The 17,564-nt window shown below is 41.1% G+C and overlaps 1 protein-coding gene across 2 annotated transcripts in view; it reads left to right on the top strand.

The window, feature by feature from the left end:
* The window catches only part of LOC124794681, a 73,804-nt gene that overhangs the window by 41,402 nt on the left and 14,838 nt on the right, over positions 1-17,564 (top strand). The gene's annotated exons all lie outside the window — the stretch shown is intronic.

Genomic DNA, 17,564 nt, shown 5'->3' with positions numbered 1-17,564 from the left:
GTTTCAACTGTCCAGAATGTTCTTCAAACCAATCGCTAACAATTATGACTGAGGATATGACGCACTGTCATCTATAAAAATTTCGTCGTTGTTTGGGAACATCAAGTCCATGAATGGCTGACAATAATCATTGTCAGTCACTGATCGATTCAGTTGGCCCAGAGAACCCAGACCATTGTATGTAAACACAACCCACACCATTATGAAGCCACCATCAGCTGGTACAGTGCCTTATTGAGAACTTGGGTCAATGGCTTCCTAGGGTCTGCGCCACAGTCGAAACCTACCATCAGCTCTTGCCAACTGAAATCAGGACTCATCTGACCAGGCAACGGTCTCCCAGTCATCTAGGGTCCAACCGATGTGGCCACGAGCCTAGGGACGCTGCATGCGATCTCGTGCTGTCAGAAAATGCACTCTCGTCGGTCGTCTGCTGCGATAGCTTATTAACGCCGAATTTCGCCCCACTGTCCTAACGGATACGTTCTCGTACGTCCAACATCGATTTCAACTGTTATTTCACTCAATGTTGCTTGTCTGTTATCACTGACAACTGTATGCAAACGCCGCTGCTCTAGGTCGTTGAGTGAAGGCCGTTGGCCACTGAGTTGTCTGTGGTGAGAGGTAATGCCTGAAATTTGGTATTCTTGGCACACTCTTGACCAGGGCCGGCCTTAGGCATGTGCAAACGGTGCAACCGCACAGGACCCGGTCCTTATAAACGCCCGCGCAAAACTTTAGAAGGTAATTTGAAAACTGTCGCCCGTAATTTTGGTATTACAGATAAACTGAAGAAATAAAATAAGGTGTTTCTGAAACTACTTTTAATATAATGTATTTCAATTATAGACCCATTGTGCCCCAACTGTCACCGCATCTCAGGAAATTATGCCTGCTTCGGAGTCCAGCGGACTAGGGGCTATCATACTGATGCGATACAGCTATATCTCTTGCCAACACATGACTGTTGCTCATGAGTAAATTGAAAGGTACGCGATTCATTGTTTCTCAGCGTTCTCCGCGCCATGTGGCTAAGAAGCAAACTTTACATTCTTCCGTCAGCAGGTGTTTCCTACAGAACGATTTGTTCATTGTCGTCCGTCTAAACGTACGGTACTTTTCCAGTTCATGCCGTTTTACGTGTTGTGTGTGCACTCTGTGTGAAGACAGAGTGTTTTTTGCCTGTCTTGTGAAGTTCAAAACGGCAACAGGGAAATGTTTCGTGAAAGGGACCGTTTAGAAAATACAATTCAGATGCTCAAAAGGTCAAGAGAAAGCTACTACATGAATTGTTTTTGAACTCACAACAAGGCACTTTCGAAAACTTTCTTTGACAACAACTTCAGACAGTGTGCTCAAAGGACGATGGCATTAACAGTAGCGTCTCGTCATGTGGTGCTTTAGATACAAGTGAACTTGAAACATTGGAATGCGGATCTCCTGCAAACGCACATTCAGTTGGGCCTAGTAGTAGCAATTGTGAAGTAATTACAAATTCAGACCCAGGCACTTGGCCAAATACGTTAACATCCTCCATGATAAATGAAATTCTACAGAAAGGCCCTACTGAAGTTGAAAATTTTGAGTATTCCTTAAATAAGGAAATAAAAAAATTTTTGGACTCATTTTTACTCAAGAACGTTACCAAATGAAGAAGAAAAGGGATCGCAAATGGCTTGTGTGTTCGACATCTACCGACAGATTTTTTTTGTTTTTGTTATAAACTTTTTGGATCTCCTTCAAACAAGCTGTCAAGTGACGGACGCTGTAATTGGTTTCATTTAAGAAATCGGGCTCAAGAGCATGACAGGTCATTTAAACATATGAACTGTCAAAAACACGGATAGAACGTGAGTTACGTTTGAAACAAAAAAGTAGTATTGATAAAATTGAATTCGAACAACTGAAAAAAGAGAAGGAACATTGATGTGAGGTTCTAAAAAGAATTATACTCACCATCAGGCACCTACCTCAGCATTATTCGGCCTTAAGGGAAACTAGAGGCAGCTCTATCAAGAAAATAATGGTAATTTTTGGTTTGATCGAAATGATAGCAGAATATGACCCTGTTTTGCAGGAACATTTAAGAGGGTAAAAACTCAAGAAATTCATGATCATTATCTTGAGAAAAACGCTTAAAATGAACTGTTAAATTTGCTTGCCAACAAAGTAAAAAATGACATTGTTAATTTTGTGAAAGAAAGTAAATATTTTTCTGTTATACTTGACTGTACTGATACAAGCCACAATGAACAAATGCCATTGATTGTTAGGTTTGTAAATCTATCAGAAGGCCCAGTGACTATAGAAGAACACTTTCTCGACGTTCTGGACGGTATTTAAACAACTGAAGAAAGTTTGACTGAAGCCCTTTTGTCGAAACTAGATCAACTAGGACTCTATATTCATGACTGCAGAGGCCAAAGTTACGATAATGGCGCAAATATGAAAAGTTACCCGAAGTGGTGCTCAAGCAAGAAACTTAAAGTGCAATCCAAGAGTATTTTATTGCTATGTGCCAGCCACAGTCTTAGTCTTGTGTTATCAGGTGCGACAAAATCTACAGTAATAGCACTCACATCTTTTGGTGTAATTCAAAGAATATACATTGTTTTGAGTGCATCCACTCAGATGTAGGAAACCTTATTGAACAGGGTACCAACTACAAGAATGAAGAAGCTTTCAAATACTCGATGGCTAAGTAGGGTGAGGAGTGTCAAAGCTATAAGGTACCGGAAAAGAGAAGTCAGAGGTGCCCTTCTTGATGTTCTAACAACCCTACCACAACAAACGTAAAAAATTAATTATGATTGTAGTGTTGCTCACGCTACTAAATATTGCATTTTCTGGCAACAACAACGTTATATTATGTGGCAGGTGTCATTAGAGCACAGTTAATAAAGTCATTTCATGAAATAATGGATGAACTAGGCACTCATCTTTTCGTGTTTAACATGCTGGTCTCGTTGTGAACTCATGGCTCAATCGTCGAAAATCTAGGTAGTGATGATTCCAAGCTCGTATGCAAAGAGGCCTAGGTGTTATTCTGTGATATTCAAAAGTTTTATAGATGTGTTTCATAAACCATTCTTGAAGATTAAACTTTTGCAAGTTAGCACAATGGTGATATAAAAAAAAAATCAGCCCTCCGAATTTAAGTTACATTTCTTTTTTATTACTTTTGTTGCAATATCACGTAAAACACAAAACAGCACTTCACTATATAAAACATACTTGAAAATATCTTCCTCACTGTTAAAGTTCACATTTTATAAACTGACTACAATTTGCGTCTTTTCAACATGACGTCCAAGACTTGACTCTCTAATAACCGCTTACGCGCCCAGAAATCAGAGTTACAAGTACGTCAAAGATCATAATGACAAAAGAAAGAATTCACATAAGAATAATATCATTGCAATATAAATTATTGCTGTATCAAAGTAGCTCTACATTAATGAAATCAAATCTGAATATTGTCTCAGAAATATGTTAACTACTTTACAGAAACACAGTAGAATATTGCTGGTGTCGAGGGGTTGAGGTGAGGTGCCGTAATGGTTACGTAATTCAAGTACCATTACAATGTGAGCAACAGCAATGTTGAATCTAAAACAAAGAGCGATCTCACTCACTTGTTGTGAACGAACTACAGGATGGAACGCGGTAAATTGCGTTTTTAGAATTCACATTGTGGCAGCACTGTTGGTCGAATAGAGGGGAGAGTGGGCGTGGTTCATAGAGACGGACTGGAGGTTTGTATTCAATTGTTGTTCAGTTGCGATAATGCAGTGGACACGTGAGGAGCGCTCATTTTGTGTTGAACGGTGTTTCTCGAATTCCCACTCAATCATTGCAGTGCAGCTGGCTTTTCTTTTGCGATTTGCAGTACCCCCACACTGACGTGTTCGTGGACGGCAATCAATTTTAAATTGAGTAAATGCATTCAGAACAACATGGGATGTGTTATCTGTACAAAGAGGACCTGAGAGAAGCGTTACAACACCACGAAATGCTGAACGACTTAGAGCAGCAGTATTGCAGTCTCCGAAAGCCTCAGCTGAGAAACACGCACTTGCTCTTGGCATTTCAAGACGTTCTCTCCAATGAATTCTTCATAATGAACCGAATTTTGACCCGTGTAAAATGTGCACCGTCCAGTAATTGTCAGTATGGGACATCTTGTGAAGACATGCTTGCAGCGATACCCCGTGACGCAAATGCATTCTTTAGTAATGAGGCATATTTTCACCTCAGTGGGTGTGTAAACAGAATATGCAGTACTGGAGCGATACAAACCCCAGGCAAATTCACCAGAGACCCCTGCACACGGACCGCGTCACTGTGTGGTGCGCCGTACCAAAAGTAGGCATCATTGGCTCTTACTTCTACCAGGAAAATAGTCGTGCTGTAACTGTGAATTGGGATCGTTACTTAACTATGGTGCAAGAGGTTTTCCAACCGGCTTTCGGGACGATGCAATTACAGGGTGCCTGGTTTCAACAAGATGGTGCCACTGCAGGCATTATTGAACAGGATACCAACTACAAGAGTGAAGAAGCTTTCAAATACTCGATGGGAAAGTAGGGTGAGGAGTGTCGAAGCTATAAGGTACCGGAAAAGAGAAGTCAGAGGCGCCCTTCTTGATGTTCTAACAACTCTATCACAACAAAGGTTAAAAATTAATTATGATTGTAGTGTTGCTCACGCTACTAAATATTGCATTTTCGGGCAACAAAAACGTTATATTATGTGGCAGGTGTCATTAGAGCACAGTTAATAAAGTCATTTCTTGAAATAATGGATAAACTAGGCACTCATCTTTTCGTGTTTCCCATGCTGGTCTCGTTGTGAACTCATGGCTCAATCGTCGATAATCTACGTAGTGATGATTCCAAGCTCGGATGCAAAGAGGACTAGGTTGCTGACTAGGCATTACCATGAACTTTTTGTGGCAAACGTTTCCTGGAAGGATTATCTCTCGTATGGGGGATATCAACTGGCTCGCACGATCACCGGGCATAGCACCATGCGATTTTTTTCTTTGGGGGTTACCTGAAGTCAAAAGTGTATTGCAACCGTCCCAAGACCCTGGAAGACATGCAGGACAGTATTAAGCCTGAAATTGCAAGAATACCAGAAGATATGCTCGAAAAATTGCATGAGAATTTCAGAAAACGACTGTGGCAGTGTGTGAAGATATACATTTGCCAGATATACTGTTTAAACCATGTAATTAGAAACTTCCATTACTGTCCAAAATGAGAAAAATAAAAATGTAAGTTTCTAAGAGTTCATTGATTTGTTATTTCATTCCCAAATCAGCAATTTACCGCGTTTCACCCTGTAGAAAGCTTGGAGCTTATTATAGGCGTTGTCATATGGTATGACCTTCTCTTTGCTATTAACGCAGCAATTAAGGCACTTCAAGCAGAAAACAAGAACGTGAAAGTAGCAACTAAATCCCTCGAAAGTCTAGTGAAATGTATTGAGAATTTCCGTGAAGAAGGTTTTATTAATGCACAGGTAACAGCGAAAGAGATAGCTGAAGGTTTACAGTCTCATCCAAAATTTGGAAAAAAGAAAATTGGAAAGAAGGCGAAGCAACTTGATTATCAAGGTGACTACGTGGTTTGCGGAGCTCAACCTTCAGAGGAAAGACAGAAAATCTGTCGCTCCTGCCCTGGTGTTGATACAGTGTTAAAAAGTTTGAAAGAAAGGTTTGGCCAACAGGCTAAATATTCCGAAATATTCCGCTTTTTGTTTTCAGCAGAAAGTTTAAAACACATGCAGGGCGAAGAACTAAAAATGCTATGTAAAAAGGTTGAGGAAGAGTTAAGTGTAAACATAAATGGTGTATGTTCGAAAGACATTGTTGTATCAGAGCTTTTGACAGAAATTAAAGTGTGCAGAGAAATGGTGCCCTAGGATGCGAAAACTCCTATGTTAATACTGAAATACTTGAATGACATTGGAAACCCACTTCCCAACATTTGAATTGCTTACATAATTTTGCTAACCGTGCCGGTGACAGTCGCCTCCGCTGAAACGCAATTTTCACGTTTAAAGCTTATCAAGAATAATTGTAGAAGCTGCACCTCGTAAGAACGCCTGTCTTCTCTTGCTATGCCGGCAATGAAACACGGCATGGTTTTAAAATTGGATTTTGAAGATATTATTGATGAACTCGTCAAAGGGTTCGATCCTTACTACTGTTCCATACCCAATTTTTGTATCGCTCTTTTTTTCGGTTTTAGGAATCCAAACGGAGAACCCGTGTGACGACACTGTCTCTGGTGGTCCGCTTCATTTTGCCCGCGCAACGGCCTCTTTAACTAACTTCAATGCCGATTAACTCGGAAATAGCGTAACGTGCAGAATTTTTTTCTTAACAATTATTTCTCAGTACAACCTGCTCTGCAACACCCTTACAAACTTTTCAGACTTTCTACGACCACCTTCGGTGATATTAAAAGGAAAAGGTGTCAACATCAGGAGGGCAAGAGGAATTCCATTGTCAAACGCAGAGAAATGAGCCGGTGGGTGGAAATAATACAGCGGAGGTCTCTTTGAGGAAGAGGAAATGTCTGAAGACACGACACAAGAAGAAGTAGGAATCGATATGGAAGATATTGTACAGCGAGTATTAGAGTTTAACAGAACTTTGGAAAACTTGGTATCAAATAAGGCAGAAGGTGTAGATAACATTAAATAGGGATTTCTATAATCAATGGGGGAAGCGGGAATCAAACCACTACTTCAGTTGGTTTATAGAGTCAATGAGGCGCAAGGTGTACCATCAGACTTTCGAAAAAATGTCATCCACACGGTCCCAAAGATAGCAAGAGTTGATAAGTGCCAAAACTACCATACAATCAGCTTGACAGCTCATGCATAAAGTTACTGACAAGAATAATAGACTATACAAAAGAACAGAAAAGAAAATTGACGATCTCTTAGGAGACCATCTGTTTAGTTTTAGGAAAGGTAAAGGCGTATGACAGACAGTTATGACGTTTCTCTCCATAATGGAGGCAGTATTTAAGAAAAAATCAAGACACGTTCATACGATTTGTCGACCTAGAAAAATCGTTCGATGTAAAACGGTGTGAGTTCACCGAAATTCTCAGAAAAATGGGTGTAAGGTATAGGACACAGAGTAATTAATGATATGTATCAGAACGGAATAGAATTGAGATTAAAATATGTTCAGAAAATAATTACAGACGTTGGGCTCATGTGCTACTTTGAGATAAAAGAGTTAGCACAGTAGAGGCAGCCGTGGCTGGCCGCACCGAATCTGTCAGAGGACTAACTGAACGGAGACAGTGAATCAAATGGTTCAAGTGGCTCTGAGCACTATGGGACTTAACTTCTAAGGTCATCAGTCCCCTAGAACTTAGAACTACTTAAACCTAACTAACCTAAGGACATCACACACATCCATGCCCGAGGCAGGATTCGAACCTGCCACCGTAGCAGTCAATCCATGGTTTGTGTGATTTTTGTGGAATTCAGTCCACCTTTCATGTGATTTTGTAGTTTCGTCAAGTTCGGCTTAATGTCTTTCCTCTATCCATATGTTCTCATAATTTTTACCATGCTAGACGGAAGATCACGCTGGGAACCGAACTGAAAGGGTTTTATTTTTATTACCTTTCATATTCAGCACATCACGTACGTTTTACCACCTTTCTTAGACATCGTTAATTACTGGATGGTACGGATGTGGGTGTAATTGCAATCACTTGCACATGGCTTCAGCCTTGTGGCAGAGCCCTGGGAACGGCAACTGAGTTTAATTTCGAAGCTGGCTCGAGACGCCAGTCTGGCAGCACCATATCTCAGAACGCTTTCTTAAACATGACGCTTTGCAATTGGTTCGTTCAGATCCACGCACAAGACACGACGTATTTCAATTGTTAGACATTGAAACGATGGAAGATTCTGAGCTTGGGAAAAAAGCGGTCTCTCTCCTGTCTTTTGATTGGAGGAGATGCTTGGCACCGCTGGGAAATTCGTCTTACAGTCTGGTCAGTTCGCCCCCTCAGAGGCGAGGCAGGTTGGTTTTTATACATAGCCAGTAGCAGCCAGGCGCTCTGCTGCGGTCAGGTGAGTATGACGTGTCACTTATGTGTACCCTTTCGAAGGAACCATCCCAGAATTTGCCTCAAGCGATTTAGTGAAATCACTGTAAGTCTAAATCTGGATTTCCGGACAAGGATTTGAACCGTCGTCCTCCCGACTGTGAATCTATTTTGTTAATCACTGCGCTATCTTGCTCGATGAGATAGTTCAATTTCTTTCGAGTTAGGATTCCCTGTGATTTTGAAAGTCAGTCGTTAGGAGCAGTACGGAATTCGTCTAACTAAATTTAGTTGGGGTCGATTTTGAGCTATATCCGGTCACGATTCAAGCCACACATCGAGTTTCTTTTCGCTGCGAGTCGCAAGCCAGTTTTTACGACTCAGTCACTACCGGACATTGATGAATTTCGCCTACGGTTATGCTGTGAGTGAGCAGTTGAGCCTCCATATTACGTTCCTCAGTAAATTCAATCCTCACTGAATAACGACTACGACCAACAGTTCCCCTTTTACTAAAACCCACCAATAGGAATTTATAAGTGTTGAAGAGTGCTCTCCTGTTTGTGATTAAAACTCGATTTTGAATCAACATAGTTCGTTAAGCTTTTTCCCAATGTGCTTGCAAGCACAACATTGCCCCTCATGTGGTCATTAACCTTTTGTACCCTGTAAGAGAAAGATACCAGGAAGCATTTGTTAAAGGTAAATCCCTGGTAGGTCGATCTGAAGTCTATTGGTTAAATTTCCATTGCGCGGTTTCTTGATGATAGGATACAGGGCTAAATCAATCAATGTCTATGTGACTTCAGACGTCTTTTCATTCAGAACAATTTAAACAATAATAAGCTCTGTTTTTCCGGTAGGAAGCTCACGGCTACAAAAAACCCATGTCATGTGACAATAGTGTGTCCCACCGTAGTAGCAGTCAACAATATTTAGAAATTTTTGATAGTTGATAACAGTGGGCGCCTTTAATGTTGACTGAAAAAAATCGAGACGGTTTAGCTTGCGAAGTAAATACGCAAATAAATAATTAAAATATACAATATCAAGATAAAAGTGACCCTGTGCCAATAATATACAAAGGAAATCACAGAAAACATTTTGTTTAAAATCAGACAATGTAGGATGACTCATAATGCGTATAGCGATCCAAACGCCTCTAACTGTGTAGTGCATAGCGATAAATCAATGATAATTACAGTGAACGTAAAAGAAGACTTAAAATTTCCATCGCTATGCAGGAACAGTAAATTGGAAGCGAGGCTAATGGAAAGTTAATGTGTTGTGTGAGATGTCAGCACAACAGTGTACGGTGTATTTTTCTTCATTGCACTCAGTGTTTCAACAATATTCACCTGGATAGCGTGATTCGGTTTCCACAGATTACATTTTTCAGCAAGATGGGGCATCCCCATATTGGAGTGTGGACAACAGCACATTTCAAAATCAGCATCTTCCAAACTGTTGGATCGATTGTGTGGACATGGATCGGTTGAAGCTAGATATAGAGGAGAATTACTGCAATTCGGTAGCAGGTGAATACAGGGTTATAAATACAAAATCAAATAGGGTTAATGAAGGAGTAGGTTTAATAATAAGTAAGAAGATAGGAATGAGGGTATGCTCCTACGAATAGCATAGTGAACGCATCATTGCAGCCAAGACAGATACGAAGTCCACTCCCACAATATTAGTACCAGTTTATATGCCAACTAGCTCCGCAGATGATGAGGAGACTGAAGAAATGTATGACGAAATAAAAGAATTTACTTAGATAATTAAGAGAGAAGAAAATTTAATAGTATTGAAAGATTGGAATTAGATAGTAGGAAAAGGAAGAGAAGGAAACACAGTAGGTGAATATGGACTGGGGGTCAGGAATGAAAGAGGAAGCCATCTGATAAAGTTTTCCACAGGGCATAATTTAATCATTGCTAACACTTGGTTCCAGAATCATAAAATAAGGCTGTTTGCGTGGAGGAGAGTTTTAGAGACCAGGTTTTAAACTGTAAAATATAATAAGAGGCAGATGTGGAATCTGACCACAATTTATTGGCTATGAGTTATAGATTAAAACTGAATAAATTGCAAAAAGATATGAAATTAAGGAGATGGAACCTGGATAAGACGAAAGAACCAGGCATTGATAATGTTTCAGAGGGAGCATTAGGCAACGGCTGAGTAGACCAAGGGAAAGGACTACAGTAGAAGACGAATGGGTTGCATTAAGAGATGAAATAGTGAAGACAGGAGAGGATCAAATAGGTAAAAAGATAAGGCCTAGTAGAAATCCTTGGATAGTGCAAGAGATATTGAATTTAACTGATGAAAGTAGAAAATGTAATAATGCAGCAAATGAAGCAGGCATAAAGGAATATAAACGTTTAAAAAATCAGATTTATAGGAAGTGCAAAATGGCTAAGCAAGCATGGCTAGAGGGCAAGTGAAAGGATTTAGAAGCGTATTTCATTAGGGGAAAAATAGATGCTGCCTACAGGAAAAGTAAAGAGGCCGTTGGGGAAAAGAGAAGCAGTTGTATGAATATCAAGAGCCCAGATGGAAAACCAGTCCTAAGCAAAGAAGGGAAAGCAGGAAGGTGGAAGGAGTATGTAGAGGATCTGTACAATGAAGATGTATTTGAGGGCAATATTATGGAAATGGAAGAGGACGTAGATGGAGATGAAATGGGAGATATGATGCTGCGTGAAAAATTTGACGGAGCACCGAAAGAGTTTAGTCGAAACAAGGCTCCGGGAATAGACAACATTCCGTTAGATCTATTGATAACCTTGGGAGAGCCAGTCATGACAAAACTCTTCAATTTGGTGAGTAAGATGTATGAGAGAGGTGAAATAGCTCCATACTTCAACAAGAATATAATAATTCCAAATCTGAAGAAACCAGGTGCTGCCAGTTGTGAAAACAGCCGAAATATTATCAGGTTACCTTCCAGTCAGAAAGCTGTTGCACTCAGCGACTGTTATATTGACTTGTATTCAATGAACTGTGGATGAAGCTCGACCAACAGGCATTACGTGCATTGAGCGAAAATAATAGTGCATTGAGAATGGTTAACTTCTAGCCGAAATATATATCTACACAATAAAATTTAAAGAGGACGACTGATCGCTGCAATCTATAATTTACAAGCCGAAATATCATTCTAATAACTCATGGTTGGAAAATGCTAACCCGAATTCTGTACAAAAGAATGGAAAAACTGGTTGAAGCCGACCTCGGGGAAGATCAGCTTGGATTCTGGAGAAACGTAAGAATATACAACGCAATGCTGACTTTACGACTTATCTTAGAAGATAGGTTAAGGAAAGACATATCTATGCTTACAGCATATGTAGACCTAGAGAAAACTTTTGAGAGTGTTGACTGGAATACTCTATTTGAAATTATGAAGGTAGCAGGGATAAAATACAGGGCGCCAAAGGCTATCTTCAACTTGTACAGAAAATAGACGACAGTAATGAGACGAGGGGCATGAAAGGGAAGCAGTGGTTGAGACGGAAGTGAGATAGGTTTGTAATAAAACTTCCTGGCAGATTAAAACTGTGTGCCCGACCGAGACTCGAACTCGGGACCTTTGCCTTTCGCGGGCAAGTGCTCTAGAGCACTTGCCCGCGAAAGGCAAAGGTCCCGTGTTCGAGTCTCGGTCGGAAACACAGTTTTAATCTGCCAGGAAGTTTCATATCAGCGCACACTCCGCTGCAGAGTGAAAATCTCATTCAGGTTTGTAACATATCCGCAATGTTATTCAATCTGTACATTGAACAAGCAAAGGAAAAATTTAGAATAGGAATTAAAGTACGTGGAAAAGAAATAGAAATTTTGAAGTTTGCAGTTAACAGTGTAATTCTGTCAGAGACAGCAAAGAACTCAGACGAGCAGTTGAACGGAATGAACATTGTCTTGAAAGGAGGATATAAGACGAACATCAACAAAAGCAAAACAAGTATAATGGAATGTAAATCAAGTGATACTGAAGGAATTAGATCAGGAAACGATACACTTAATGTAGTGGATGAATTTTCCTATTTGGGTACCTAAATAACTGATGATGGCGGAAGTAGAGAGGATATTAAAATGTAGACTGGCAATGGCAAGAAAAGCATTTCTGAAGAAGAGAAATTTGTCACCATCGAATATACCAGTAGATTTAAGTGTTACGAAGTCTTTTCTGAAAGTATTTGTACGGAGTATAGCCATGTATGGAAGTGAAACATGGACGATAAACAGTTTAGACATTGGAAATGTGGTGCTACACAGATATGTTGAAGATTAGATGAGTAGATCACGTACCTAATGAGGAGGTACTAATTAGAATCGGAGAGACATGAAATTTATGGTACAAGTTGACCAAAAGAAAGGATCAGTTGATAGGACACATCCGAGACATCAAGCGATCACCAACTTAATATTGAAGGGAAGTGTACGTGTGTGGCGGGAGGGGGGGGGGGGGTCAAAAGTTGTAGAGGGAGACCAAGAGATGATTATAGGAAGCAGACTCAAAAGATTCAGAAGGATGTAGGTTTCAGGTTTCAATGGTTAGTCGGAGAGGAGGAGGCTCGCACAGGATGGAGTATCACGAAGAGCTGCATCAAACCAACCTTCTGGCTGAAGACCACAACAACAACACGTGTAAGACATTGTCTGTATGCCTCCTTTGTCAAAAATAGTTTCGGAACTCAAAGTGCTCATTTCTAAGGCTCTAATGGCAGTGATTCCACTACATGCTTCAGAATTTATAGCGGGAAATGGATTATCGGTTAGCCGTTATCTCTGTTGCCAATAGGGGACTTACCTATGAAGTACTGGGTTGGTGCATAAGTTCGTAGCGGTTTTCCACAAGTTTAACGAACACAATCTGCCAACGCTGGGATAGTTTTTCGACTGGGAGACCGTAAATATCACGTGGTTTTGAGGCGAAAAACTTCTCGAGCCGAGTTCGGAGCGCGTTTTCATGTGGAAAGGCAGTTCATTAAAGGTTGTTCGTTAGAAAGCAGAAATGTGAAAATATGGGGTGCAAGATCCGGTGAATGAGGTGGGTGTGGAATGACTTCCCAACACAACTCCTGAGTAGTGTTTTTTGTCAATACAGCAGAATACGGGCGAGCGCTATCGCGGAGTGGCATCCCTTCACGAAATCTTCCTGGTCGCTGTTCTGGGAATGGGTTTGCAAGACTCTCAAGTTGTTGAAAATAGTCCGCGGCTCTTGGTCTTGTGGTAGCGTTCTCGCTTCCCGCGCACGCGGAACTGTTGGATTCCCGGCGGGGTCAAGGATTTACTCTGCCTCGAGATGACTGGGTGTTGTGTGTCTTCCCTCATCATTTCATCCTCATTCACTCGCAAGTCGCCGTAGTGGCGTTAAAGAACTTGTGGAGCGGCGGCCGAAACGCCCCGCGAGGGGTCTCCCAGCCGCCAATGCCATATGCTTATTACTATTATTATTTGTTGAAAATAAATGTCAGAAGTGAAGGCTACACCTCGGGGAAACAATTCGTAGTATACCATGGCATCGCTGTTCCACCAGATGCATAACATTATCTTTTGTGGATGGCGCAGGTCTTTGCACGGGGAATTGTTGCTTCATTTGGGCTTAACCATTCCTTTCTTTTCGTCGTGTCAGCCTAAGGACACCATTTCTCGTTACCGGTAACCATACTGGATAGGGGTGGTCGGTGCTGTTCACGAGCCAATTGATAACGAGCAAGCAGAGATATACATATGGCCACGCATTGACTTTTGTGGTTTTGGCTTAGAGCATGCAGTACCCGTACATACGATTTTTGAACCTTCCCCACTGCATGCAAATATTGCACGATGGCGGAATGATCACAGTTTATGAAATTTGCCAGTTCTCGAGTACACTGACGTGGATCATTGTGGGTTAATGTGATTAAACAACCTTCATGAACCCCGAAAGTCTTCTGAACGTGGAAAGTCACTAATGTCAAAGCGATCCTGCTTAAAACGAAAAAAATAATTTTCATGCCGTTCTCTGTCCAATGGCATTATCCCCATACATGGCTCAAATGCTTCTGGCTGCCTCCGCGGATGTCACCCCTCCATTGAACTCAGACGGTGGAGTAAGTCAGGAATGTTCCGATTTCGCCGCGCGGGATTAGCCGAGCGGTCTCAGGCGCTGCAGTCATGGACTGTGAGGCTGGTCCCGGCGGAGGTTCGAATCCTCCCACGGGCATGGGTGTGTGTGTGTTTGTCCTTAGGATAATTTAGGTTAAGCAGTGTGTAAGCTTATGGACTGATGACATTACCAGTTAAGTCCCATAAGATTTAACACACATTTTTTTTGTTCCGATTTCAGCTCTTGGCACTCCATTTGCTAGTGCCACAGTTCCACTCACTGCTTCCAAATGACAAAACGGTTATATGTAAACTGAGACAGCAACAGTGAACTACATATTAAAAAAACAGTTGATAAATAGACTCATAACAACCGGAATACGAACAAGCAAATGTAAACTGAGACAGCAACAGTGAACTACATATTAAAAAAACAGTTGATAAATAGACCCATAACAACCGGAATACGAACAAGCAAAACAAGAATGCTACAAACTTATGTACCAACATAATAGTGAAAAAATTGAACTGCTTTACGTTCTCTATAACTCCTATCTATATATCGCTATGCATTAAACAGTTGCAGCCGTTTGTAACCGCTTTATTCATTCTGAATTGCCCTGCACTTTTAAAAATTTCAACAAGTTGAGACTGGTAGCTCTCTTCGTGTATGAATTGTTTGTGCTCGCGAAATCTCATTCAGATTCATATTATGCAGAACTGTAACATCGATTGTTTCAATATCCCAGTCTATTTTCCCTTCAGTTGGTCTACCGTTACGCGGTTTTCTCTTACAATCTTTCTTTTAAGTATGAACATAGATACAAAAATCACAAACAGACAAGCCAGACAAACGAGACGGCTAGAACCTTTGCTAAATGTGCACTCTACAGTGAAGGCATCATGAGCGCGAGACAACGACTGGCACGCGGCTCCATTTTTCTGGAAATAGCAGCACTGCCTTTCATGTTACTTTAATTCACTGTAGAAGTTCAAGAACATTTGAAAATAAACATCTTTAACGACAATGATTCCGGAGAACACCTGGCCTGTAGTTCGATTACCAGAATATAGCACCGAATACCAATTTATTTTTCTCGCGAAGAGGAAATTGATGCACAGTGGCCAGAAAGGTGAAACCAGCCTTCATAAATTACAGTGTCAGGTCAAGTTCGCGCACCCACAATCTTTTTAAGGGACCACTCGCAACACTTAACCGTCTTTTCCGTATCATCTGGAAGCAGTGCCTGAACACATGAAACGCAGTAAGACTTCAGGTAAGACTTTCAGTACAGAATGTCTGTTTCAAATCTGCCTGAAAGAAATTTTCTGTCTAGCAGTAATTTTCAGCAAAGTGTTTGCAGTCGTTCCCTGAGTTCGAAATGAAGGTTTGCAGTAATCCCTAGAATTAGGGACATCGCCGCTGAATAGGCATTATAGCAATTTCTGAACACTGCTTTTTGCAGGAATAATGGAGTTTATGAACTGTTCAGGAAAAATTTCACAAATCTTGACTGAAACAATACACATGTAAGCTTCAACTAAACACTTCCTTTTTCTTGAAGTTTATACTGTTTCTTGTCCTGTGAAACCGAGCGAGGTGGCGCAGTGGTTAGACACTGGACTCGCATTCGGGAGGACGACGGTTCAATCCCGCGTCCTGCCATCCTGAGTTAGGTTTTCCGTGATTTCCCTAAATCGCTCCAGGCAAATGCCGGGATGGTTCCTTTGAAAGGGCACGGCCGACTTCCTTCCCCGTCCTTCCCTAATCCGATGAGACCGATGACCTCGCTATCTGGTCTCCTTCCCCAAAACAACCAACCAACCAACTGTCCTGTGAAGTTGGGTAGAAGTCATTTTCTACGTGCAGTATGTCTACGACAAAATGATTGACAGGCAGTAATAGTATTCTCGACATTCGCAGTCATTCTTCTTCACTTTCTACTTCAGTTATATTCATCATGTAGATAAGAACAACTGTTATCAACCGCAGTGGAACATAGCCTCAGCTAAGCCTAACATCGAAAGTAATAAAAAGCAATATTAACCAATCAATAACGTCAGTTATATTTTTATAATGTAAAACTTGTAAGAGGTACGTGAAAAAAGTCATGAGACGGATTTCTAATCTACCAAAGTCTTTGATTTTTCTTCAGACAACAGTGTTTTCCACTTCAAAGTAGTTCCCTTCGGCAATTATACAGCGGGGGAGTTTTGGCAGCAGTTCTGAAAGTCTGAAACTGATAAGGCCTTTTACCCATCGGTCACAATCTTTTGAATGTTCTCCAGAGTCCCAAAATAACGTCCTTTTACGACATTTTTCAATTTCGAGAAAAGAAAACAGTCACAATGATTCAATTAGGTGAATAATGGGGATGTGGAAGAACAGGAATGCTTTTTGAGGTCAAAAATTCCGTGATTGAAGTAGGAGTGTGACATGGAGCGTTGTCATGATGCAGCATCAACTTGTCTCACTCGATTCACCTTTTTCCTGAGCATTCCAAGGACATCTTTGCAAAAGCCTTGACTGAGAATTTGTCTTTGAGGAAAAATTATCAATGCACACGCCACTTCTATCAAAAATGCAAGTCAGCATTGTTTTGATCTTTGGCTTGCTCCTTCGAGCTCCTTTCGAACGAGGAGATGCAGCTTTGTCTCAGGATCGAGGATTCACCATATGTGGTCACACGACTGAACCATTCGTGGTCATTGGTAGTTCTTTCAAGAAGGTCAACACACACGTTTCTTCGATTGTCCTTCCGCTTAATTGTTAGTTTTTTCCGCACCATTTTGCCTCCATGGTCACCCATCATTCTTATTGTTAAACTTCGGTCTGATATCACAAGAGGAAGCACGCGTTCGACGTTTTCGTCGGTTTTTGAAGTTGAAGATCTCTCTGAGCGAGGTTCATCTTCAACGTGGTCTCGGCCTTCCAAAAATGATTTTTCCTAGTGCTCTTGATAAGGAATGTTCCCCCATAGGCCTGTTTCAACTTTTCAAAGGTCACACTCGTGGTTTCCCCAAGTTTAACAACAAACGCAATCGCATAAAATTTCTCTAAATTCCGCTGTTCAATTTTCCTAACACGCAGCAAAAACACAACTTCACTGATGGCGCTCTCAAAAATCACCTGATGGTTGTACGGAGTGGAAATTCAGACTCCGCTTCTGGAAGGGATGAATACACCGGTCTACACAAGCAGGACAACGACGCGTTCCACACAGCTCGCAGTGTTATCAGTCTCACAACTTTTCTAGCACACCTCGTCCTATGCGTCTGATGAAGTGAGCCGTTGCTGGTAAACTTCTGAAAAGTCAGGTGACGACAGTTTGACGTTTGCGCCATTTCATGAACGTTATTTGTAACAACACCAGCTTCGCT

This window comes from Schistocerca piceifrons, chromosome 1 (genome assembly GCF_021461385.2).
Source record: "Schistocerca piceifrons isolate TAMUIC-IGC-003096 chromosome 1, iqSchPice1.1, whole genome shotgun sequence".
Taxonomy (NCBI): Eukaryota; Metazoa; Arthropoda; class Insecta; order Orthoptera; family Acrididae; genus Schistocerca; species Schistocerca piceifrons.
This window is presented reverse-complemented; position numbering and strand designations above follow the sequence as displayed.